Here is a 27,920-nt window from a genome sequence, read left to right as displayed (position 1 = left end):
TGGACAGAGTTAGTCCCACTCATTTGATCCACCACTGTTTTTCCTTATATATTATCTAGCTACTGTCAGTACTAAATTGCATGATAATAAACAGAAAGAGTGATGCACAGCCTACTATCTAATTGGTAATACAATATAAACCTCACGTCTAGAATGTGGGCCAGCCCCAGATAGGATATCTCAGAAGGACAATTTGAGTAACTCTAGGTGATAGAGCCTGAAAACATTATTACTCCCACCCACCACTAGTGTTAAGAGTGCTGCTCTTAAATTATACAAACTCTATAGGAGCACAGAAAGATTGTCATGTCATGGCAGATTTTTGGTACCCACACAGCCAGGTCTGGACTGGGAGTTAAAATAAACCCTGGCATTCCAATTACAGAGAGGCCCAAACAGCCTTCCACCAGCCCACTAAATAGTGACTTTCTATGGCGACTTTCTATGGCATCTTACAGCAGCCCCTCTGGCATTTGCCATAACCCACAGATTGCCAGTCTGGGCCTGCACGCAGCAGTGCCATCAGAGGTCAAGCTTGTACCTCCTCACATGGCTGAAACACATGTCTATTGCGTATTTTCTCTGAACAAGGGACATCTTGAATGCGAGGCTGTTAATGAGCACAGGTATCTGCTTGACGTTTTGGTCCCTAGGTCCCAATCAATTCCTGATAAAGGTCTCAATAGGGAACAAAACATTGCAATGCACTGTGATTAAGAGTAAACATTTTTTTAAATTTTAATTTAAATTTAATATGGGGTGCGGATCCTTCTACCTACCTATATGTAATAAATAAATATAATACACAAAAGCCATGAATATCTTGTAAATGATATCCTTATAAACGGTGTGTACTGATGTCATCAGTTATAAACAGTGAGTAGTAATATCATTTCTGTCACATGACTCACTGAAACTTGTGTATTATAATAAATAAAGTACGCCCTGTTGCAAAATATGAGGCTATTAGAAGTTACATCGGAGTTCCATGACCTGTATAAAAACTTCGGCCTGGTGTTTTTATATCGCTAGAAACTCCTCTGTAACTTAATATCCTTATAATTTACAAGAGGGGGTACTTTATTCACTATATATATCTCCAGGCCACAGGCCTCCATTTCTTTCTAGATCTTGCCTGGATACTCATTTCCATCATTTCATCATAATCTGGCCTCCTAAGCATGTAGTATAGTGAATCATTGGCCCATTATACGGGAACTAACCCAGTAATCCATATTTAAGGCACAGTGGTTCTTTAATGTTAAAATGTTTGCATGGTGCTCTGAATAAAAACTTCTTATCCAGGTAACCCCAGGTTCCAAGTATTCCAGATAATAAATCCCATTCCTAAACTGGCAAAGTTCAGGAATGTACAGTATGTGATTGGTGATGTATGTGATATTATTAATGGCATTACCGATTATCCAATTTAGCATGGGATTTTATGAAAGATGTGGTTGAAAAATCCATGTGTCTTTTTAAACGTAGATATATAAACTCTAAAGTGGACCTTTTTTTGTGTTTTTTTTAAGAGTGAAAATAAAATCTATTTCAGAGCTTTTTTAGCATGAATCTTTGGAGGAAAAAAGGTACATTCAAAGTAATGAGTAATCACACTGTTTTTAAACCTGCCCTGAGAGTGAGTCTGTTGTTTGGAGCAGGTTCTAGTCTGAGTAGGAGTTGTACAAATGTCTGTTCCTATACACTATAATTGGAACACAGAAGAAATGCATGCTGCTGACAGGAATTAACAGTGCTGCTGAGCTGTATCTATTTCTAGCAGAAACACATTGCTCTTTTGTCTTTTAATGACTATTGTATATGTATCTGTTGGGGATAAGTCCTTGCATATTATTAATCAGCAGTCTACCACTATCTTTTTTATAAGACAAGGAAAGGGATAAAACATATTTATATATATAGAACATTAAAATATCTCTGCATTCACTTTTGGCAAGATCTGCCCCAGTGCCAGTAAAATAGTACACAAAAACTGATATTAAAAAAAATACTTTTATTCCATATCAGAGTTTCAAACCTCACTGGGGTCTTCCTCAATATATATATTTCCTAGTCCTGAAGACGGATCAAGTGAGGAGCCGAAAAGTTGAATAAAAATTTTTTGTTGAAGAGCAAATGTTAATTCTCACCCTATATTGCCCAGGCTGAGCCCCTCTGCCATTACTCTAAGCCCTTCTGGGGGATAGTCCCACAGTTGGCGAACCCCTGGCCTAAGGGCCATATTGTGACGTTTCCTCCATCGGCAGATCTACAGAGGAGAGAGAAAATGTAGACGGACTTCCTTTAAAACCTAAATTATTGTGCATTGACAAGCATAGAATTGGCATGCGACAGGGTGGCATGGTATTGCATACTTTCACATTTCAATGCCAGAATTGACCCTGTCTGTGCACTTAAGGCTGATGTCATGTCCGTTAATGCACAATGATTTAGGAGAATCAACATGGCCCTATGGGGTTGCGTTGTATAGACAAATGACTGTTCTGTAAGGGATAATGAAAGGTACTAACTCTCACAGTGAGAATACAAAACAACTACAGAAATAGATATGGTTACTTAAAAAAATGTGAGAAAGGGAACCTCAGAGGAGTTTCCCAGAAAACATCAATTCAAAAGAGGAAGTAAAGCTTAATTAGTAACTAGATAATGCAACAAACTGAAAGCCCATTAATTCTAAAGAAAGAGTGTGATAAGGGAGCTGTAAAACTGCATTATGTTCTGAAGGATGAGACACTAGATAGACTAGATAACAGAACTTAGAGGAACTCTAAAATATGAATATGGCTAAAAATGTGTTATTTTATATAAAGAACTTACTGCACGAACCCAGAGGTTCAGAATATCTATAACAGGAATGATCCAGTATTTCAAAGTTGTCATTGGGAGCTCCCAATCTTGTATTCTATGAGGGGTGTCAGTGACACTGCACATGCTCAGTCTGCTCAGGGAATCTGTTAAGAAGCTAAGCTTAGGGGTCATCACAAATCATCAAGCACATCTCACAGAAGCTGATGCTACAGGACTGATATTAAATTCTAATGCAATTGTACTGGTTTTTGTAGCTATATAAATAATACCTGAATTACTGACAAATCAACATTCTCTATATTCAGTATATTGTGAGTTAGTCCCTAAGCTCAGTTAGGGACAGTAGCACAAATCATGTGCAGTGAATTAGCAGAAAAGAAGATTGGGAGCTACCAGGGCCATATTGGGAGGCACAGAGCTTCATTACCATAGGTCTGTGGTTCCCTTGGGCTGGTATAGAACCCTAAAAACATAATGTGCAGCATTTCTACCCTACTTCATTGTTAAGCTTTAGATCTCCTTTAACAAACACCAAAATAAGTTATTTTGAAGTAAATATAAAGGCTGTATCACAAATATAACCAGTGGGTTTATTATGTGTTAATATGAACTAATACTGAATATAGAATAGGCTCTACATTTCTTAAAAGGAATATATATATGTACAGAATATATTATCTTCAAATTTCCCATAGGTAGCACTTTCATAGCACTTTCTTATTACTCTTTTTCATTACAGGATTATGTATATGAGCAGGCCCTGACATACTGCATGGACATTCTCATTAAAATGTACATGTCTTTAAAGTGCATATCCTCCACACAATAAATAAATGCAAAAGCAGGACTGACATATACTGAAAAGCCGGGGATTAACCCCTGTGCTTTTTGTGCCATAGCAAATGCGCTACAATAAAGCACAAGGGTCAACTTGGTTTTCAGCACATCTTTGAGCACTAAGCACCAGATCAAATTGTTTGGAGAGGCAAATGAAGTGCCTGAAAGATGGCTTTATACTCCATGCAATGAAACCATGGGTGAAAGGCAAGGTATAAGAATAAAATAAAAGATAACAAAGAGACAAAGGCAACAAAAAATTATTTGCAAAGAATCATTTAAAAATGGTGTATGAAGGTTTTCATTCATCTAGGTAATGGTATATCTAGTAGAAGTAAATCTAGAGCAACTGGACTTGCTGAGTAATCATTGAAGATGTTTAAAAATGGTTTATAAAATGGGTGATTCAGTGATAGCCCCAATTAACCTATTTGTGCAGGATATAAAATGACATCCGGCACTTTATATATGACATATCCAAACTAACAAACATTCACACTTGTGTGTTCTGACTTCCTATCAAAATGTGAGCAGCTGCTTTTAAGGACATTCAGTTCACCTTATGACAAAACGAAATGAGCTTTTACAACTAAGAGCATTCATGGAAAGACTCCAAGAAATATGTGTACGCGTTAAAGCTATTAAACAAGAAAAAAAAAAAAAGAAAAATAACTGTGCCCCTCGGCTTAAAGGTCTTGTCAAAACTGCAGCTGAATTCAGAGGAAGTGGTCAAAAGATATACAGGTGGCTATAGGGATAGGACATAGCATCCTCTTTTGTGAATACTCAGAAAAAATGAATAGCTGCTTGGAAATAATCCAAGTCACATGGGAAGCACGGCTCTTGGGTTTTAGAAAGGCCTTGTTTTGGTAGCAGTGCATGAAATTCTGAGGATTCAGCTTTACTACAGTTTGTAGTCACAGCATTTGCTTTGAAGAAGCACAACTATTATACATAAGGGTGCTTTACCTTGCACGCTTTCCCCTACACAGATATTAAATTAGTAGAATCCTTGTATGGTTGGTTTCAGTGTGGGGTGGGTACCAGTTTCAGTGTTCTTGTTTTACCTTTAACCAAATACTCAATCATACTAGGTGAAATCCTGGGGATAAAAGCAAGCTAGCAATCAGATCACATAGTAAATTATATTATAAATTATATAGTTCAAATATTGGCATAACCAAGTGCGAACTCTAAAAGGAAATAAATACCTCTGTAGAAAACTAAGAGGCTCAAGTAATACAAAGTGCAAAATTTGCTTCAGTTCGAATAACCCATTGGTATAAGCTTTACACACGGTATTACATTTCCTCCTTTATTTACACATTGAACTTGCACTGAACATACTTTTTCCCTATTATTTTAACAACAAAAAATCCACGTTTATTTGTTATTTCTTTAGCTAAATAGCTAAAAAAGGGCATTGGGGAAATTGAAGCTAATCAATGTTTGATTCTTTGTGAGGTCTTGCATAATGACCTCCTGCTAATCTTGCAAGGACCAAACATGGAGTAGCTTCAATTTAGCTCAAGAAATAACAGAAGTCTTAAAATTACGATTAAAGCAAAAGGCAAAAAGTATGTTCAGCACAAGCCCTGTCCACTGAACTAATGTTAGACTACCGAGTTAGACACAGCAAGCTTGTTTCCATAAGATGGAATGTTCTAGTTGCAAAATGTCTAGCCTAACTTTGTACAGTATGTCAGTGTCAATGCAAACAGTTCCATACCAAACATCGCTAACATTACGATGGTGACACTATCAGAGCAGCACTAGGTCAGTAACTGTCAAGTTGCATATCTTCAACTGTCAGGGCTCACATGAAGAAAGGGAGCACAAACAGGAAATTAGGCAAAATAACTCTGCTAGCAGGATACCCACAAATGGAATGCCTATAGAAAATAAAACTATCTTAAAGGAAAACATACTGATGTTCACTGTCTATATGAAAATGCAGGGAAGGTAAAGCATTGCTTACTGTGTGTCTACACAAAAGTGTTGATGTAAACAGTAATAGTAATAACACCATTAGTGGTGCAAGTCATTGGCTTGTTTTTAAATTAAGAACCTGCATGAACCTACTTCCCTGTGTGCCTCTGTCTATTTTCATTTATACATACACTTAGGAGTGCCTTGCCCAATGTATTTTCTATAGGTATTAACAGAACAATACAACTTGTTTTTGAAGATAAGCTGGTCTTACAGGGACAAGCAGTTCAAACATCCAATAATTATACTTTGGTAAAAGAAAACAAAAACTTAAAAATAAAGACTAATAACATACGACACTATCCAGATAGGGAATCAGCCAAATCCATGTACCTGGCCAAAACCAAATGCTTTTTGCACAAATGTGGAGACTTTGCTTATTTTCAATAGTTTATTGTGATTTGGTCAGGATTAGGGATGGGCGAATTTTTTTTGCCTTGTTTCGCCATGGAAATAACGCCCATACACTTGGATGAAGTTGTGCGTCAAAAAAGAAAAAAAAAGATGCGCGTCAAAAAAAAATTTCGCAGTGCGACAAAATATTTTTGACGCCCACAGACTTTAATGGCCGTAGCAACATTTTGTCAGCGGCAAATTTTTCACGAAACTAAACGGGTCAAATTCACCCATCCCTAGTCAGGATTCAAACCTTTGAATCCTTCATGAGGGGCTTATTTATCAAGCTCCAAATATCCGAACCTCGAATAATTCGTAGTTTTCAGAGCAAAAAAAAAAAATCATAATTTTTCGAGATTTATTAAAGTGCGATGGTCTAAAAACTCCGAATCCAAAACCCCGGCATCGAAAAGCTCTCAAGGTCCTGTATAAATCAATGGGGAATGTCCCAGTGTCTGTGCTGATGTCCGTACCGATATCCGATGAGTTTGTGGTTTCTGCGCAAAAAACTCAGAAAACTCCAAAAAAATCATAGTTTTTGCACAAAACTCCAAACAATTCGGAGTTTTCGGGGAAAGCTCCGAAGTTTGCCCGACCCTATTTTATCAGGCTTTTTTCTTCATAAATAAGGTCCATTCAGGCAATCGGAGTTGCTCGGATTTTAATCTCAGAAATACTGAGATAAATTCGGACCTTGATAAATAACCCTCTAATTAAACCCAATAGGCTGGATTTGCTTCCAATAAGGATTAATTATATCTTAGTTTAGATCAAGTACAAGCTACTGTTTTATTATTACAGAGATAAAGGAAATTGGTTTTAAAAATTTGGATTATTTGAAAAAAAATGGAGTTTTGTGGGAGACGGCCTTTCTGTAATTCTGCTAAATCAATTTCAGATTTTACACTTGGATAAAAAGCTGGAGCCCAGACAGCAGTTGTATCAGTCAAAGAAACAGCAAAAGGAATTGACAAGTCAATTAGAAGAGAGAAGAAATCATGATGGAACACTCCAACCAGCATCACGTACAGAGATAAAAGCACACTTCATCAGAGAAAGCTAAATAAAAGACTCCGAAATTTCAGCACAACTGAATCTGGAGTTTTATGACCTAATTCCATCACAGCTGTGCATCGAAAGCTTCCCAAAGCTGATATTTAGAATTAGCCAAACATTTGGAAAAGAATAACGCAGACTTAGGAGGACTTTGTTTCCCCTGAAAGAGTCCAAATGTCCACAGCTGGAGGTGCAAACGAATTACGCTTAGGGATTTTTTATGTCCTCTTATGTAGTAATGATGTTTATCATATGAAAAGAAGGATTTTTTCATTTGACTGTAATCATCCAACTGACTACCAGGGCACCGCAATTGTATCACAGTCGTCTTGCTTCTTAGTACCTTGAGTATCTCTGTAACGAGTCAACCCTCTAGACATTTGTTTGCACAAACAGCATTCCATCATTACATATTTCTTATGTCTTACACCCACCATCGACTCACCATGGGTTCAAGGTTGTATGAAAATATTAAAAGAATGTCCATTCTCAGACTTCTGTTGCAAGTTTCTGTCTGAAAATGCATGCAACATTCTACATAGAATTGAGGTTTCTGCACCAAGGTGCAATAAAATGTAAATTCACTTGGCATCAAGTGTGTCTCCAGGGCATTTACTTTAAGACCAAAAGCCTGCCCTTTATGAATTTGCTAATGCTTTGTCTAAACATTTTTCCAAACAAAAAAATCAGCCATACTGCACTATTTAATAGTCAGACACTATTTTCCAAATCACATGGGTCATTGAATCACAACATAGCCAATATTTTGTAAAACTCTCTTCTTCACAATGTCAGTCTAGAAACAGACCTTCAAAGTGACCCTGAAAGTAAATCACAGACGTAGTAAACCTACACCCCTTAAAATCAAACACAGCGTCCTCAATATGTGAGACATACTCATCAGCAATATCCTTATAGCCTCTAAGCATATTGAGAAATCTTTCATAATCACCTCTGTAATAGATTTCTAAGGCAGGGATGGCCAACCAAAGGCCTGTCTGCCTAATATGGCCCAAATAGTGGAACCCACCAAGGTACTGTAAATAAAAACTTGTCCCTTAGTAATTAAATATATGCTTTATATATGTGTTAAGCTTTAAATTAAAAAAGTAGTTTTCTTTAGCTAAAAACACACTAAGTCCCAACAATATATATCTAATACCTACGTTTTATAATTAGAAGTACACTAGAATGCATATTACAACACTCCTTACCACAGTTGGTTACAGTTTGGTTGGCTGTGAGATGCGCTTCTCACAATAGGGTGGGGGACAAGGGTGTACCATTAAAACAATACAGTTAGTGATGTTCATAGCAGGCAGATGATTATAATGAGTCATGCTGGTGAGGCCTTTTTCCTCTATGAATCAGCTAGCAGCTTCTCCACTTTTGACTCGTCTTCCTTAGGGCCTGAGCAGAGAACATTACCCAAATCTGGAACAAGGTTAGAGGATCATCCTGGCCGCACCCTGTCAGAAAGCTGAGCTAATTTCTACACCCATTAGTAAGTGTCATCTTAGCCATTTAAAATGCATCTTGGAATGATGCAAGTTTTCTAAAAAAATATTTTCACTTTTTTTAAATACTCTCATTTAATAATCTAGATATCAAGCAAGCTATCAAGCAAAATGAAGCCTAGGCAATACATTTAAGGGATACTGTCATGGGAAAACATGTATTTTTCAAAACGCATCAGTTTTGAAATCAGTTTGAAATCAATAGTTCTGCTCCAACAGAATTCTGCACTGAAATCTGTTTCTCAAGAAAGCAAACATAGTTTTTTATATTTCATTTTTAAATCTGACATATTGGCTAGACATATTGTCAGTTTCCCATCTGGCCCCGTCATGTGATTTGTGCTCTGATAAAATTCAGTCATTCTTTACTGCTGTACTGCAAGTTGGAGTGATATCCCCCCCCCAGCAGCCTAACAGAACAATGGGAAGGTAACCAGATAATTGCTCCCTAACACAAGATAACAGCTCCCTGTTAGATATAAGAATAGCACTTATTAATAAAATTCAGGTCCCACTGTGACACATTCAGTTACATTGAGTAGGAGAAACAACAGCCTGCCAGAAAGCAATTCCATCCTAAAGTGCTGGCTCTTTCTGAAAGCACATGACCAGGCAAAATGGCTGCCTACACACCAATATTGCAACAAAAAAAATACACTTGCTGGTTCAGGAATGACATTTTATATTGTAGTTAGTTATAAGGTTGCCTCATTCCATAGGCAAATTAACTTCAGTGTAATCTTACCATATCATTAAAATGACTGGTTTAATAGCCTCTTTAAAATGACTAATCTGGACGTGGCAGCAGCCATTTTTGTTTTTTCCAACATGATAAGTTCAAGGATTTAGACACTAATAACCAAGCCCAATTGATTGAATCAACCCTTTGAGCTCATATAGTAAGATGCTGGAACTTTGAACTTTTCTTTTACCCACAGCAAATGAGTAATCAATGAGGCATTCAATTACAGTATTCTAATTTCATTAAATCGAAGGCCCTATACCATGTCCCATGGGTGCATAAGATCTGTTGTCTCATCGTCCACAGACTCCACACACAATACACTTAAAAATCATCTGGGACAAAGGTAGACTTTTCTGCACATACATCATAATAATGTATGTTTACAAATATGTACCTTTAAGTGTGCAAATCAGAGCTGTACCACCTAAAAAAAAGAACATATTAAGACATATATATATATATTCATATATATAACAGCAAATATTAGGGACCCTTCAATTCCAAACACTCTAAGAACAAATGATAAGAAATTGAGCAGTGTGTGGTTTTCTGAATGCTGCACTTGACAATGTATACTGTTAGATATGGGTCATAGTCGCAGTAGCAATAATGCACTAGCCACTATGGGCCAAGCATTTGTTTCACATATCAAGTGATTCACTAATTCTCACCAGCGTATCGTACGTGACTACCATTCAGATGATCCACCCACTATCCCATGGGAGCCCAGTTTAATATGCCACAGGTGTGGTCAATTATAATGCCTGCCGCAAAAACTGGTTCTGTTGCGATAATGTCATCCCGGGTGCTCTGCACCTTCTCTGCCAAATTTAGCTGTGACAAGTCATGCAAACCAGGAAAGCACCCAAATGGCCTCAACAAGCTCAGAACAGGTTTTGGACTGCTTTGTAAATGGCCCACTGTGTAATATAAAGGAACCTGTATAAGGGATTTTTTGTAATTTGGATCACCATCATTAAAAAACCCAAATCAGAATTGTTCAAATAAGTAGAGATCTATGGGATAATTCCAGATAATAAACCTAATACCTTCCATTGCTGGAATGGTTTCCCTTTAAATGGGAATTAATTGTAACATTATTAGATGTTATTCAGGGGATTAAAACTCAATTCGAGTTTGCAGGTCGATCCCATTCACCCGAATTTAAAAAGTTCTAATTTTAAATCAATTTTGATTGGCTGTTTTTTCGAATTTCGAGTTAATGGGAGTTTTTAGAAACTCCCATAAACTCGAAATTCGGCCCTTGAAAAATCTGACCCTACGGGGCATTTTTATCAAGGGTCGAAGTGAATTCAAGGGAATTTTCAAAGTAAAAAAATTCGAAATTCGAAGTAAGTTTTTGGATACTTCGACCATCGAATAGGATACTACGACTTCGAATTTACATCGATTCGAAGTAAAAATCGTTCGAATATTCGACCATTCGATAATCGAAGTACTGTCTCTTTAAAAAAAACTTCGACTTCAATACTTCGCCAAATTAAACCTGCCGAAGTGCTATGTTAGCCTATGGGGACCTTCTACAACCATTTTCTAAGTCTTTAGAGGTTGAAGGAAAATCCTTTGATCGATCACTAAAATCGTTAGATCGAACGATTTTTATTCGACCGCAGGATTGCCAAATTTGTTCAAAAAACTTCGAATTCGATATTCGAAGTTTTTTAATTTGATGTTGAATTTCAAAGTTTTTTGTACCTCGAAACTTGACCCTTGATAAATCTGCCCCTAAATGTTCAGCTCTCTCAGTTTAACTTTCTGTAATCCATTGTTGGTTTAAGGTAATTCTAGGGTTTTTTTATCATGAACAAGTTCTACTTAAAGGGTGTAACCAGTCTTCCTCAAATACCATTTACATAGCTGCACAAAATGTGTCTGAGATAGCTGTATGGATTTTACAAATATTATGAAGACACACAACTGTTGAAGAACACAATGTCTGGTTTCTGTTAAGTACACCAGTAAAACTGTGCTCACACTTTCCCCCTATAAGCAAGAAAAGGCATTGATTAAAAGCATAACTTTAAACTCATAGCTTTAATAGGGAACATAATGCAGAATATATTAAAACACTATCTGAGGCTGGACTTGGCCTTAAGATTAAATCATTACTAATACTATAAGTTCATTAAAACAGACCAGTTTTTGGGGCTGCATTTGCAACCCTATAAGGGTAGGACTACATGGACGTTTTCGGTGCAATCCGACGCGCTGCAACAAACTGCCGGTGTCAAATCACATGCAACGGAAATAAGGTAAGTAATGGAAATGTCGGATGAAGTCGCAGCATTGATCCGACTGTCGGATACAGACGCAGCGTGTTTACTTCCATTGCACGCAATTTGACGCTGGCGTTTTGTTGCAGCACGTCGGATTGCGCAGAAAACAACCATGTAGTCGCACCCTTATACTCCCAAATAACTGATGCTCGTGCTCACCAATTCATCCTGCTATATGACAGCTGTCACTTTTATTTGGGATATTCAGCAGGAATCAATAGGACATAGCAGTACTAGTAAAGGCTGCCCATCAAAGGATAGGAGGGGTCTATTACAAACAATCTGGCCGGTGCACTTTGCTCGCTGCCCTTCTTCATATATAATCGGAGCTTAATGATGTAATTTCTTGACTCAATGAAACTTGTGTATTACAGTAAATAAAGTAATGTTGCAAAAATATGCAGATATTAGAAGTTACCTCGGACGTCCATGACCTGTATAAAAACACTTGGCCTTCAGCCTCGTATATTTTATATACTCTTATATTTTACAAGAGGGGGTACTTTATTCACTATATAACGCATGGCAGCTTGCACCTTACCAATAAATATGGTGCTGTGTGCATTTGATCTAGGAATTGTCTTTTATTCAAGCACACACATTATGGAGCACCAGAGGGTGCATGGTGCTTAATAGCCCTGTCTTTAACAGCAGGACTACACGGACGTTTTCGGAGCAATCCAACACGCTGCGACAAAACGCCGGCGGCAAATCGCATGTGACGGAAATAAGAAAAGAGATAGAAATGACGGACGAAATCACAGCGTTGATCCGGTGCGACACAACTGTCAGATGCAGACGCATCTTCTGCATCCGACAGTCGTGTCGGATCAACGCTGCGACTTCATCCGACAATGCATTCACTTGCCTTATTTCTGTTGCATGCAATTTGACGCCAGCGTTTTGTTGCAGAGCGTCGGATCGTGCCGAAAACGTCTGTGTAGTCCTACCCTAAGTAAACACTGTGCTGCAGAGCACAGCAATGCCCCAGTCTCAAGTGCTGGGTAGATGAACAGAAATGGAAGCAGACTTGAGTTCCCCTATGCAGGTATGGGGCCTGTTATCCAGAATGTTCAGGATCTAGGGTTTTCCGGAAAAGGGATCTTTTCATAATTGATTAAACCCAATAGGATTGTATTATATCCTAGTTAGGATCAACATGGTGTCTCACAAGAGAATAAAGGTTAGGCAGCACATAACCTGTACATGTTCACTGAACCTGGGTTCATGTACCAAGACAAAAAAGCAATCTGATCCCCCATCATTTTGTTTTCTGTTAAGTACTCGGTATTATTACTGCAAGGTTGCTAATAGTAACAACGGAGGTAGGGAGGGGGTGAGAAGGGCAAAGAAACAGCTGACGTGTAGGTGTGACAATCTGGTATAGTCAGTCTTTTGTGTTGCTAGGAGTAGTATGCCGGAGCTGTTAGGATTTTGCTACAATGAAACTATGTGAATGCAGAACTGGAGCAGAGAACAGGTTAGGTTTGTTGCACCGCCGGCTTTGAACAGGGAAGTCCCTGGGCCAAGAAGTTGTCAGCTGTAACGAGCATTTGCATTTACAAACGGCAGCTGTTTTTGGTCTCTTGGCACTGCTCAAGGAGAAAAACGTATGAAACAAATAGAACTGCAAAAGTGCAGCCCCAAACTGTGAGCAAGGACAGCTCCAAGTATGCACAATGGACCATCTGAGTAACGCATACTATATATATATATATCTGTGTGTATATATATATATATATATATATATATATATATATATATATATATATATATATATATATATATATATATATATATATGTATGGGATCCGTTATTCGGAAACCCGTTATCCAGCAAGCTCTGAATTAGAAAAAGGCTGTCTCCCATAGACTCCATTTTTTCCAAATAATTCAAATTTTTAAAAATGATTTCCCTTTTCTCTGTAATAATAAAACAGTACCTTGTACTTGATCCAAACTGAGATATAATGAACCCTTAGTGGAAGCAAAAGCATCCTATTGTTTTTTTTAATGTTTAACTTTATTAAAGGATTTGCTTTAATACATAGGTATACGGTATTATATAAGTGCATAGAAGTGTTTTTACATTCTTTTTGTTTATTCCGGTATTTATTTTACATGATAACATACGGTGTTCTTGGCTATTCTAGACCACAGTATACGCCAAAACCAATTTCGCATTAGCCACAATTGCTAAAGTTTAACTTGCAAGCTTATGTGGTTTAACACCTCGCAGCTATGCCTTTACAGATCAGCTTTATGTTCAGCTACTGTCATTCAGTAAGTAAGTGTGAAAAAACATATGAGACTTATGACACGAAAGGTGTTTTCTCTGGCATATTTTAACTGGTGGGGCCCACCCTAAATGTTCCCTGTTACCTCCCATTCACTTGAATGGCAATTGCCTGAATGCATTAGTACTGGTACTGTGCAGCCTAATAATAGGCCAATGAGCATTCACATTCAAGTAAATGGGAGGTGGAGGCAGCATTTTTTAGGCACTTCTCCATCACCAGTGCTGATAGAAACAATGATAAGCACCTCTGGGCCCACTCTTGTTAGACTCATGTGCAGAGGGAATAAAACTCACAAGAGTTCTTTTCTAGGAAAGTCTGGCCACCTGTTGATGAATTACAACTCCCAGAATCGTCGAATATACAAAGCCTGATGGAGGAAGATAAGGGTTGTACTAAATGGAGGGCTACAATAATTTAGAACAATGCTGCTCCAGGGGGCAGACCCAGCCACCACACCACAGAGGACTTAGAGAAGTCGGTGAGGGTCAGTGCTACTGAAAGTGACTAAGGCATTATGGGCCAAATTTACTAAAGGGCGAAGTGACTAACGCGGGTGAAAATTCGCCAGCGTGACATCATTTCGGAACTTCGGTGATTTACTAACGGTCGCCGGTGTAACTTCGCAAGCGAAGGAGATAGACTCTAGCGGTACTTTGCTCCCTAACGCCAGGCGGATTTGAGTTCTGGTGAATGGAGGCAACTACGCAAATTCACTAAGATGCAGATTTAACTTTTACCTCTTGCCCCAGACTTGCCTTCACCACCTCAGAAGCGAAGTGCAATAGAGTAGATAGGACTTCCTTAAAAAATAAAGTTGAAAAATGTTCTAAGTCCCAAAAAACGCTGGCGTCTTTTCCTTTTTTTCAGGGTGATAGTCTGCAAAAGAGCATAAAATTTGTTTGGGGTACCCAGCTTCCCCCCTACATTTCCTAACATATGGCACATAAACTATACACTGGGCTCATGTGTAGGACAATATAACAACTTTATTTTATTTTATTAAGGTTTCCCAGGCTTGTGTAGTGTAATGTATTTGCTGCAACATATACGTCCATTCAACTTTAACTTCCCGCCGTATGCAAATTAGGCAACTCTAGCGCAACTTCGCCATTTTCGCGCCCTGGATGCAACTTTGGATTTTTGCCTTGTCCTGGCGAATCTACGTCTGGCGAAGTGTTCCGCTGTGAGCGAAGCCGTCGCTGGCGAATTTGGGGAGGTTAGTGAATTTGCCCCTTTATGTCTGTGGGCTTTTGATCTGCTATTGCTTTTGTACAAGACACAACAGCATGTAACCATTTTGACCAGTCTCATCATTATTTGGTTAAACGCACATTTTTTAAAGTTACATTTTTATGCTGATCCATAGGCTTATGCCACATGAAGGCTGAAGGCTGTACCTGCTCCTGGTACTTGCAAGGAAGGAAAGTGATGGCAGCATTGGGGCTGATTCTCAGCCTGCATTTTTTCCAATGGCCGAGATCAGCCCTCATGTGGCATTAGCCATACAGACGAATTAGGAATGTGCTGAGTACTTCATGTTGCTGGCTTTGAGTTATGGTGAACCCCTAGGGGCAGATTTACTAAGCTCGAGTGAAGGATTCGAATGAAAAAAAATTCGAATTGCGAAGTATTTTTTTGGGTACTTCGACCATCGAATGGGTCAAATTCGATCTAATCGAATGACTCCAACGATTCCAAGTAAAAATCGTTCGACTATTCGTTAGTCGAAGTACTGTCTCTTTAAAAAATACTTCGACTGCATACTTCGCCACTTTAAACCTACCGACGTTCAATGTTAGCCTATGGGGACCTTCCCCAGCACTTTTCTACGTTTTTTTGTGGTTGAATAAAAATCCTTCGATCTATTAAAATCGTTCGATTATCGTTCGATCAAACGATTTTTATTCGATCGAAGTATTTGCGTAAATCCTTTGAATTCGAGGGTCGAATTCGAGGGTTTTTTAACCCTCAAAATCCGACCCTTAGTAAATATGACCCTTAGTGTCCAACCAAAGCAAATTCGAGTGACAGTGACTTTAATGCTCTGGAGAATTAAACGTACATTTTTATGTTATTACCCAAAGCAATTCCTTTTCTCAACTTTCGATTTTAGTATTCAGCCAAATCTTTTGTGGAGAATTCAGTATTTGGGTGTGTCCCATAATTGCAGATTCAGTTAATCCCCTAAGTTTTTACAGTCATGTGACCCACACTGGACAAATGAATGCAATCATTTCTGTTCAAAATTCATACTTGGACGAATCGTGTGTAAAAAATTCAGTATAAAAACAATAATGCATTTGTTGCCTCCCTAGTATTATGTCACCCAACAAAAAGTCTGTGCAAGTAAAAATGATGGCCTCAATGTAATCAGTTTGCTATATCAAAGGAAAATATTCTGTACATAACGATAGGACAGAAATCCATTGAATGTTGCCATGATGTACTATTAAATGTACTTCTGCAGCCGGAGAAGCACTGATCTACATTCCCAATGGCCGGATGTGGAAAGTAAAATAATAAAGCATGGCGTTAGCAGTCACTGGGTTATGTAAACGTCTACATATTTTCCAAGACAAATAATATTTGCAAACGAAAGCAGATTCGGCAGGTGAATTTTGTTTCACATCATGGGAACCAGCAGCCCTCCTAACATCAACGCTTTAAATGTTTTTGCATGCGATGACAAAAAAAATATTTACATGCACTACTGTCCAGCTTAGCTACAAAAAAACAGCACACTGAGTGAAACCTGTCCAAAATGCCTCAGAGGGGCATCCCGACAATACAGAACCCCATGGGACTTCTCTTAAAACCCTACTCTATTCTTATCAATGTACAAACAACTTTACTAACACCGACAATCCATGGTTTAAAAAGCAGTTGTTTCAAAGGCTCAAATTCAAATAGATCCCTTCTACTGCAAACCCACTGTCAAGTTCCTGCTTCTGTTCCTACTTAGCTCATCATAAAAAGCAATTACATTTGTTTGACATGATCTGTCCTTTCTATACTGATTATTGCTTTACCATTACCATTATCCAGAACATAATCTTGAATATGATCCCTTAACAAACCTTCAAATAACCACCACCACAGATGCAAACATACAGGCCTGTAATTATCAAGCTGAGATCATAAGCATAATCCTTTTTTTAAATGCTGGAATTACATCAGCTGTCTTCTAGTCCATAGGTGAAAGTGAATTATTTTTGTATTTAAAGAAGGTAGGACATAAAACAGTCCAATTTGTCTAAAACCTTTTGACTACACATGTGATTTTTCCATGGTGGTTCTGTAGCATAACAATAAAGGAAACAGACCCTACGACTAATGGAGGGCCCAGGAGGTATAGATGGCCCTGCTTAGCTCTTACTGATAAGCGGTTTCATATATGTTTAAGAAAAATGTCTTTGATTCACAAAGACTATGCTCTGAAAATGATTTTAAAATCACCTCTAGTGACTTCTATTTATACCACCATGTTTTTCTGGACTTTCACGGGTGAGACATCAGTGGACTCCTTGCTCTGTGTAAATGGCTCGTATCCAACTGTTGCATAAAACAATACAATATAGTCCAGTACAGATCATGTTTCTCTTTCTAGGATAAAATACTGCATTCGAGTCAATGTAAACATGTGCAGTATGTAACAGTAATAATTGCAGACACGCTTAATCCTGTAACTTGAGTTTGTTAATGATATTCAAAATTGTAGATTTCTGGGTGTTGACTAATAATGCATAGGAGGACTCCTCTTTAATTTAACTAAAAAAAAACCCTACTCCCCTACCCTACATAGACCCCCCTCCCTCCAGCCTGGTCCCCCCCCCCCGGGGGAAATGCCCCAACTTTTTACTTACCTCTTGGTGCAGATTCAGGGATTGCAGTTCACGCTGAACATCTACCAATATCTTTTTCAAATCTGCTGACTGTCCCTGACTATAGAATGGGATATTAATAAGCTGACAGATGGGAAATCCATGACTGATTAACATCAGTTTACTGCAAAAAAACTAAAGCTACCTCTATTCTTAGAATTGTGATGATGACAGACCAATAAAAATAGTCACAGCAAATGTTTATAGGAAGGATTTTTTTATTCTAATGTTTCTATGAAAACTGACTTAAACCTTTCCTTTTGATTAGTGGCCTTCAGTAGTCCAACTGGTGCTATTTCAGTGCAATAAAAATGCCCGTGGGTTTTTTATCCAGCCCAATTTGCCTCAACAACCCTATGTCCATAGCCACCATTGGATTCCCCGTAGAAGAGGTTGTATCTCTAGGGACCTTTTACACATGCAGAAATGGAGTTGGGTGCACAGATTGGAATCTGCTATATTGTTAGGCCAATACTCACCATTATGAACTGGCAATATTATTATAACAGATAAGTGATGATCTCAACTATACTATGTCTATGAGTGTCTCAAGATCAACATGACAGTCCTCATTCATATAATTTGGGTTGAGGAGAAAGGGGCAACAAAGAGTTTCCTTGGAAAAAAAGAGTATTTTCATAAAAATGTAATTATTAAAAATTGAATAAGACTTTAAGAAGATTTTCCTGTTATGATAGTCTATACATAAGGCAATACAATCATTATTACAGAGAAAAAAGGGAATCATTTTAAAAAATGATTTGATTAAAATGGAGTCACTTAATTCTCATAATTCCTGGATAGTGGGTTTCCAGATAATATATCTCATACCTGTATAACCAGTTACTAGGGTGTGAGACCAATGAATCCAGATAATTGTTTACATATAAACACAATTATTTAAGAGCGCTATGCAATATGTTGGCGCTCTGAAAATACATGTTTATAATAATAATAATTCCAATTAGGAGGGCACTTAGGGTATTTAATGGCTTTGACTAATGGCTGACACATCAACTGACGAATGGGCAAGCCCACGAAACATTGTGATTTTTTTGACACAATAAACACTTAGGGGTAAGTTTGCCTCTTTGTGCCGGTACCTTGTTCTTTTGTTCCACTTAACGTTCAACTAATGAAGTGTTACAAACACCGCAACTCATAGAAGGTTAACTCAACCATTTATCCCTTTTAGCACAAGGTTACTCCTGTCAGGTGTATACTGAAAACACAGTCAGTGCCAGTGTATTTTGGGAAATACAGCTAAATGTGCTTGATAACCTTAGATGACCCTGCCTGTAAAGAGACAATATCCAGCTTTGCCCTGATTCACACTGATCCACTGCAGTCTGAATTGAAGTCCTGTACAAGACTAGCACAATACAATGTAAAGCAAAAGCATTAACTTATCCAAGTGAGCATGACTGTGAGGCTGGAACACCATCAAGGTCATACAAGTGAATGAAATGTTGCCAAGATATTGTTACTGAACAAAAAGAAATGATCTGTTATGTGACATCTTTTGTTAGATATCTCCCAGCAAAGTGTCCAGAGGATTCCCTTTCAGACATGTTGTAGAACATTCAAACCTCCTTCTAATTCATCATAGATTGTAGTTTGCTAGAGTTCTGCAATGCTGTGCCAAATGGGGTAGGAATCATATCTAATGATGTTAGAAAATGTGGCCTTCTTTACATATTCATCAATATCCTGGAATAAGGTGTTAGTTTTCAGCATAAGGTTTGGCTCGGACAGAGTCGCAGTGAATCTACAGTATATTAAAGGCTTTCACGTGAAAGCCTATGGCTTAATGCATATTGTTCAAATTAAACCTAGCAGGGCTGTGATAATTTGCCATGCAACTAATTGCTCACAACTTTCTATCAGCAAAGACATCATTGTTAGAGGTCATATACGGCCATGCAGGGAGTCCTAAACTCCAAAGTGGCTCCAGTCCAAGGAAAATTTACCCTTTATGGGTTATGGCAAATGGTGAGTTTTCATCAGTTACCTGAAGAAGCAATAAAAATGCTCCTGCTCCTTGTCCAGGGACACGTCCAACTAACATCAAGGGAATACAACACAAGTCCTGCAAATGTAAATATCATCTGAAAGTGCACACTGGCACATATTTTGTAATTAACTCTGCGTCTGGGATGAATAATATGGGCCCTTTCTGAGCACTGCTACAAATAATGCAACACGTGCCATTGGCATTAAAGATCTATGATATGTTTTAAGGACAGTGCCCAATATATTGTACAGCGCTACAGAACATGTCGGCACTTAGTGAGGCCTACCATTCTACTTAATTGAGTTACTCAGAGCTGCCAATTTCTTTCACTAAGTCACAAGTCATGAGAAAACATCACAAGCTATTACAAAAAAAGCAAACAAAAAAAAAAACCATAATATCCATACACCAGCTTTCCTGCTGCAGGTCCTTATGGCAGTTATTCAGCTGCCAGAAATATACCTGCTTTGGTGCATTTTAATCAAAAGATCAGCCTTTATGAATGAAATGTAGAGTCACTGATGTCCATAATGCCAATTCTGATAACTATCAACAGCTCTGGAAAGGCTGATATACACATATATCGTTATAGACATAATCTTTTACTATGTAAAAAATAATTATACTCATCAAATATAGGAAAAAGCATTATCCTTACGGCACACCAGGGAATTTGGAAGCTGTGTTCAGAAGAATGGTAGCAGCCAAAACATGATACTGTACCTCAATACCATTGGTTCCTATTTCTATAAAAGAGAAAAACTTCATTGCCATCCTAAAGAATCTTTAACTGAAAGCTCAGGGAAGGTTTGCATGTCCTTTAAAGAGATCGTTCACCTTTGAGTTAACTTTTAGTGTGATGTAGAAAGTGATATTCTGAGACAATTTGCAATTGGTTTTCATTTTTTATTAGTTGTGGTTTTTGGGTAATTTAGCTTTTTATTCAGCAGCTCTCCAGTTTGCAATTTCATTCGCTAGGGTAATTACGACATGCATTAAGTTGAATAAAAGACTGGAATATGAATAGGAGAGGACTTGACTAGAAAGAGGAGTAATAAAAAGTAGCAATAACAACAAATGTGTAGCCGTACAGAGCATTTGTTTTTTTGAGGAAGAGTCAGAAGACGGCAAATCATTCCAAAACTATAAAAAATGAAAACCAATTGAAAAATTGCTTAGAATTAGCCATTCTATAACATGCTATGAACCAGCCCTTTAAATAAAGACCCCCCCCTCCCATTTCACCCAGTCAAACATTCAGCATATCCCGATAATATATCAAAGATTTATCAAAATATCTGTGCTCTTCAGGAACATTAATTCCCAGTTGTATGTACTTATTATTTTAGGATCCACTAATATAGGTCTCTGATTATAGCTCTTCTGCCTTTTTTCTGCAAACCTGAGCACATTATCACTGTCCCCTCCCAAACGTGAACCTTCAGTTCTTTAAATTTCAAGCCTGTCCTTTTCTAGGTACTCAGAGTTCCAGCAAGAAGGACTCCCAATTCGCGGTACAACGTGTTTGTACGGTGATTCAGCATAAAAGCCCTGTGCAGTTGCACCTAGAAGCCTGCACTTATCTGGCACAGAGTGTTTTCATGCACACACATGCAGGATTTTGCAAGTCATGGTTAAGGTCTGCCATCACTTTCGTAACCTGAAACGTTTTGAAATATTTAATTAGAGCCGGCAGAAAGGAAAAGCCAGCCAAAGTTTTATTTCAGCACATCCTCCAACTGATATTCCCAGCGTTCCCTCTGCTATTCACAGGTGCACGCCACAGAAAGCCATGAAAGCTGAGCAAAGCCAATGCAGCTTAGTAATACCTGGGCTATTATTCCTGCAGTGTACATAGCGGATCTTAGATTTAACTGTGCTATTTTGTCTTGAACACTCACGTTGCTGACATATACAGTATTTAATCCTTTCCAAAATGACTGCTGCAATCCAGTATGCCGCATATATAGACAAAGAGAGAAGTATGGGAAGTTTTGATGTACTGTACGTATGTTATAATTCATATAGTGCCAACATATTTTACAGAGATCATAAATAATTCATTATCAGTCCCTGCTTATTATCTAAGGTTATTATCTCATAAAATGTCACTTTTATCAGGAACCGATTAACCTTCTCCGTATGTTTTTAGGATTGTAAGGAGGAAACTTATGCAAACACAGGGAAACAGACCTAGAACCGCAGCACTGTAAAGCTGTAATGCTTACCACTGTGCTACCATGCTGTACCATGCTTACAGCAGTAAAGCAATTAGGAATCCCCCTACTAGCCAAGGGCGATTGTCTAGTTTGGCTTGCTGCACAGATGACCAGATAGTGTTGAGCACTGACTGATGGGCAATGGTTTCATTGGCCTTAAACAGGTTCAGTGCATCGCATGGATCATTGCTAACTTCCTAACTATGGGATTTCTATGTATTTTCATTACTGATATAGCATAGTCACATTCTGCAGCACATTACCAAGGTAAGGGATACTGTCATGGGAATAATGTTTTTTACAAGATGCATCAGTTAATCGTGCTGCTCCAACAGAATTCTGCACTGAAATCTATTTCTCAAGAGAGCAAAAAGATTTTTTTTTATTTCATTTTGAAATGACATGGGTTTAGACATATTGCCAGTCTCCCAGCTGCCCCCTGTCACGTGACTTGTGCTCTGATAAACATCAGTCACTCTTTACTGCTGTACTGCAAGTTGAAGTGATATCACCCCCCCAAGTCAAACAACAGAACAATGGGAAGGTAACCAGATCAAAGTAGAAAGAACCAATGCACACCCTTCACCAGATCAGCCCGGTGCACAATCCCAAAGGATCCGGCACACAGGCATTCAAATTGCAGTGTTACCTGCTCGTTTATTGTGCGGACTGCAACGTTTCAGGGTCACGCCCATTTGTCAAGGTAACCAGATAGCAGCTTCATAACACAAGGTTACAGCTGCCTGGTAGATCTATGATTGGCACTCAATAGTTAAATCCAGGTCCCACTGCGAGACATTCAGTTACATTAAGTAGGAGAAACAACAGCCTGACAGAAAGCAATTCCATCCTAAAGTGCTGTCTCTTTCTGAAAGCACATGACCAGGCAAAATGACCTGAGATGGCTGCCTACACACCAATATTACAACTAAAAAAAATAGACTTGTTCAGGAATGAAATGTTATATTGTAGAGTGATTTATTTGCAGTGTAAACAGTGTAATTTAGAAATAAAAACGACATCAAAAATCATGACAGAATCCCTTTAACAATAATTCAGGTCAGTTCCAGCTGCAGATTATAATCTGGGCCATTTTTAGGGGTAGCAAATGGAGGCAGCTGCCCTGGGTTCTGCAATTAATGTGGACAATGGGGGCCCTACACTGCCTGCACAATTACCTGTTAGGTGACTCCATCAGTTTGGGGACCCAGTTCAGGATAGCTTGCCCCAGGCCCCTCAACCTCAAGACTGCACTGTTTACAATCTAAAATCCATACAGCTTTCAAACACACAACGGTCTGTTTGATCAGAAGCCAATTGAGGAAACCCACATGAACACAAGGAGAAACTCCAGTGAGTCCCCCGGCTGGAATCAAACCTAAACAGCAATGGGGGCAGCCGCCATGCTGCCCCATTTCCCATTCCTTTCACTTTCAGGTTTGATATGTGACACTAGGGCATGGTGACTAGTTAACTATGCCTGGTAAAGTAAAACAATGTTAGTGTGCCAATATGCTTATCATGCTTTATTCTTTTTGTGATTCGTAATGAAGAACCATACAGATTAGAACTATTTCTAAGCACAGCTATGTGTTTTCCGTACCTGATAAATCAGCAGGGTTTCAGAGAAATTGCTATAAAAAAACATGTCTAAGCATTCGCCAGATTAAAAGATAAGATATCAAAGGGTTCAGAAGCCTCAGCACAAACTACTTCAGAAAGGGAAATTATTTTGCAAACATTCTGCACTGTAAACCTATGGCACACACACACGGTGGATTTCTGAGGTTTTGCTTGCTGTGTTTGTTTGTTGTTTGGCGAGCAGCAAACCACCTGAAAAATTCCCCCGGCTGCTTCCCATATGTTAGCAATACATCAGTGTGCATGGTACAATGTGTTAAATTCAGACACAAATTGCAGGTTTTTTTTGCCTGTGATACAGAGATTTGTCTGCAGGACTGCATTGCTACTGCAAGTCCCTGCTGTTTTGGCGAATCGAGTGCAAGCTGTAAAACACAAATTTTCACAGTAGAGATGGCATACCAATGTGCGGCGCATTAGTAATGGCATTGATTAATTTAAATTCAACAGATTTATTTGCCGCAAGCTTGCGGCGTTTATTTCAGATGCAATGAATCCATAATTTCTGAATTTGCCCAAATATTGTATCCCAAATAAAAGATACTGACCGAATCCAAACAACCATTTTCCATATTCAATTTTTAGAAAAATGAAAAAAAATTGCATCAGTGGTAAATAATTGTGTTGAATTCAGTTATCCGGGGAAAGTCACTTGACCTTAAGGTTTTGGAAACATTTTGGTCTAACTTAAAATTCAGCTGAATTCTGCAAAAATTGCAAGAATTCCACAAAATCATGGACTGCATGCAACTCTAGTGTCCAAAGACATAAGCTACAAGGGGGTCCTGGAATTACCTACAGGGTTCCCTTGCATCCTTGCATTCAATTCATCATAGTTAAAGAGCAGGCACCTTAGTGAAACTAGGCTGCACAGATAAATCATCATAAGCCTTCCTGTGACATCAGCGATGGCATTGCTCCTTATGTGAAGGCTGTGAGATAAGAAAGATCAGCCGAAGCAAAGCTATTCACGAAAAACACATTTCTAGTGCTATCAGTGCTATAAATGTATAGAAATTTTGAAAAAATTTAATCATTTGATGATAGTAACCCAGGATGACTCATTTACTCAGAAGCCACGTCTTCTTACCCATGAAATCCCAGAGAAGCAGTGCGAGCACTAAATAGAACATCATACAGCATATGTTTACTATCCCTTTTACAGGTCTGATCAAGCAGGGACTGGATTCTTAAGCTAATATTATGATCATCATAAGCACGGCATTGTTTCACTTCATCACAGAAACGATGGCAAGCCTCTAATTAGGGAAAATTGCATCTGGTTATTTGTTGTGAAAATCCTATTGTCACTCCCATACATTATTGACTTTCAAATGAGCCAAAAGTAAAATAAAAAAAACGTGTTTCCCTTGGCCGCACTGCTGTGTCACATGGGTATTTCTTCTAATCCAGACAAATGCAGAAACGAAGAATCAAGTTATGTTGTATTGAGTTTGCATTACAAACATGATAAGGAATGAGGTTATCCAGTAAATCAGAATGTTCCTCCTCTGTATGCATGTGTGTAGGAGCTGCCTTGAAGCATTGCATTGAAGCACATGCATTGAAAGTTGCCCCTACACAATGCAGTCTATGTGACTTGCTAAGTCTGCTGTATAAATGTTATTCATTTTAGAGGTCTTTGTTCAGGCCATGGTTGTCTTGTGCAATACAGATATAGAGGAATTTGTTAGCAGAGTATGGGGAAACAGAGAAAGGGTGCACTTAGATGGAGGGATAGGGAGCAATTGAAGCAAACAGTGAGAGTGAGGAAAGGAAATTCAACATAATCAGGCAGTGGGTGGTGGAAACATAGGGAAAGAGGGGGTGTCTAATAGTGAGAGAAGAAGGAAGTGGTGAGGAGGAAAGGGAGGATTGGGAGAGGGAACAATAGCGGGAGTGATTCCTGTGTCTGTTCTGACTTTTTCTTACCTTTAGTAAAAAGCAGAATTATTATTTACAACACATATTTATAAAGTTGTGACACATCCAGCTGTACAACAGAAGGCTGTATACATTAACCATGCAAATGACGCACAAATACTGACCATTTCAGGAGGCAGAGGGCCCTGCTCATTAGTGTTTAATTTGCAAAGAGGCTGCATAGAAGTGTACATTCCATGTTTATTCATAAGGTTTTACCACTGAACCAACAAACACAGCAAACATAGCAGTGAATGAGCGTTTGGGCAATGCCTTCATGCAAAATGCTTTATGCAAAGCAGGCAAACAGTAAAGGACTGCTCAGAGCGGCAGTAAATATTCAGTATCTGGAAAGGCTTATACGGCATCTTCTGTTTGGTGTGGGAGAGAGAACAGAGAAGGCGATAGCTAGAAACTTGGGAGGGGAGCGTTTTTCTATGAAAAAGGAAGTGTGGGAATTAGAAAAGGGAATAACACTCTGCAGTTGGTGTTGGCTAGGCAGGAAAATCCAAACTGCAATCTCCTATCTTTTCTAATCTACATCTCCCAGAAGCCAAGCACAGAACAGCTGGAGGGCAGCAAAACTGTTATTGGGGGCTAACACAGCAGCATACTAACTCAGTACAAGGGTAGCTGAATGGATACATTCACTGGAGGTATTAGAAGGGAATGCACATACAGTAGCCATTTCCTTTGGGAAAGCATCTTGCTATGAAAGGCATGGGATGGGAGCATTCTAAATATCATCAAAATAATTAAGATTTAAGGAAAAGCCTTTAGCCATTTTGCTTCAATGTAATGTCTGCATATATATCCCCGTCATGGAACATTCTGCAAAAAAGGCAAACTGCATGCTGGGAGACAAGTACACAAATGGAAAATAATGAATCCATAATCAGCTAAAGAAAAATAAAGTTTGCTGGGGTGGGCACAGGTTGTAGATTAAAAAAAGGCATATAATCACCGGATTCACAGGTATGCTGGCAGGATACACGGAATACCCTTCAGGTCAATGGAGGGGAACTTCCCAGGGTTTTGCTGCCGAAATTTGCTGGTAACTACACTGCGTTAAAGGGGTTGTTCCCCTTTGAATTAACTTTTATTATGTTGTAAAGAGTGATATTATGATAATGTGCAATTGATTTACTTTTTTTGTCATTTGTGTTTATTGAGTTATTTAACTTTTTATATAGCAGCTTCAAATTACCTTAGCAACCATGCACTGGTTTGAATAAGAGTCTCCATTATGAATAGGAGAGGGCCTGAATAGAAAGATGAGTAATAAAAAGCATCAATAACAATACATTTGTAACATTAGTTTCTAGATGAGGTTAGTGACCCCTATTTGAAAGCTGGAAACAGTCAGAAGAAGAGGGCAAATAATTCAAAAACTATAAAAAAAAAAGAAATAATGAAGATCAATCGAAAAGTTAGAATTGGCCATTCTTTAGCATAGAAATAATAAAGATGAACAACATCTTAAGGGTAGGACTACACGCACGATTTTGGCACGATCTGTGACGGAAATAAGGTAAGGGAATGCATTGTCGCATGGTGTCGTGCAGCGTCTGCATCCAACAGTCGTGTCGCGTCAGATCAATGCTGCGACACCATGCGACAATGCATTCACTTACCTTATTTCCATTGCATGCGATTTGTCGCAGCGCGTCGGATCACGCCGAAATTGTCCGTGTAGTCCTACCCTTAACTGTCTGAGAATCTTCCCACGTCGCTTGGCAGGCCTGTTTATTGAGTACTGGGCAAAAAAATGCACCTGTTACACTACATTACCCCTATAACAATGGCACAAAAACTGTGTTCTAACAAAGACATTAAGATCTCATAACAGGTGCACATTGTGTCTAGTTCTAATGCCCCAGAGCATCTCACTACATCTCTTCTCTAAAGTACTCACTAAACAGAACTAACACAACCTTATTCTTCACTAAGTACTCACTAAACAGAACTAACACAACCTTATTCTTCATGAAGATATTAGATTATATAACTGAATCGGCAAACAAACTATACACAAGGATTGCTAACATGATCAAATTATTCTTATTTTTTAGTTTTACATTCATTTTAAATGACATTGTCTAGCCGGCCTATGCAATAATATTTCCTAAAATGATGTGCGCATTGGTGGTATAAAAACTGAATTATTCAACTGAATTATTGTAAATTCATTTTGGCATTGAGGTCCCTTTAAATAATGTTAGAATAGTTTGTTTTCCATTGTCTTGAGCTCATAAGAACCAGTTAATGAAATTCTC

At 38.4% G+C, this 27,920-nt stretch overlaps 1 protein-coding gene across 6 annotated transcripts in view; it reads right to left on the bottom strand.

Moving 5' to 3' along the window:
* The window catches only part of gab3.L (GRB2 associated binding protein 3 L homeolog), a 144,854-nt gene that overhangs the window by 26,952 nt on the left and 89,982 nt on the right, over positions 1-27,920 (bottom strand). The window contains exon 1 of one of the 6 annotated variants that reach the window (XM_041572728.1): positions 2,151-2,267. The exons of the other annotated variants lie outside the window; for them this stretch is intronic. The gene's annotated coding sequence lies outside the window, so the exon portion shown is untranslated. Of the gene's footprint in view, positions 1-2,150; positions 2,268-27,920 lie in introns of those variants that run through there. 6 annotated transcript variants of the gene reach the window in all.

Source organism: Xenopus laevis, chromosome 8L (assembly GCF_017654675.1).
Source record: "Xenopus laevis strain J_2021 chromosome 8L, Xenopus_laevis_v10.1, whole genome shotgun sequence".
Lineage (NCBI taxonomy): Eukaryota > Metazoa > Chordata > Amphibia > Anura > Pipidae > Xenopus > Xenopus laevis.
Note: the sequence above shows the minus strand (reverse complement) of the source record. Positions and strands in the feature narration are given on the sequence as shown.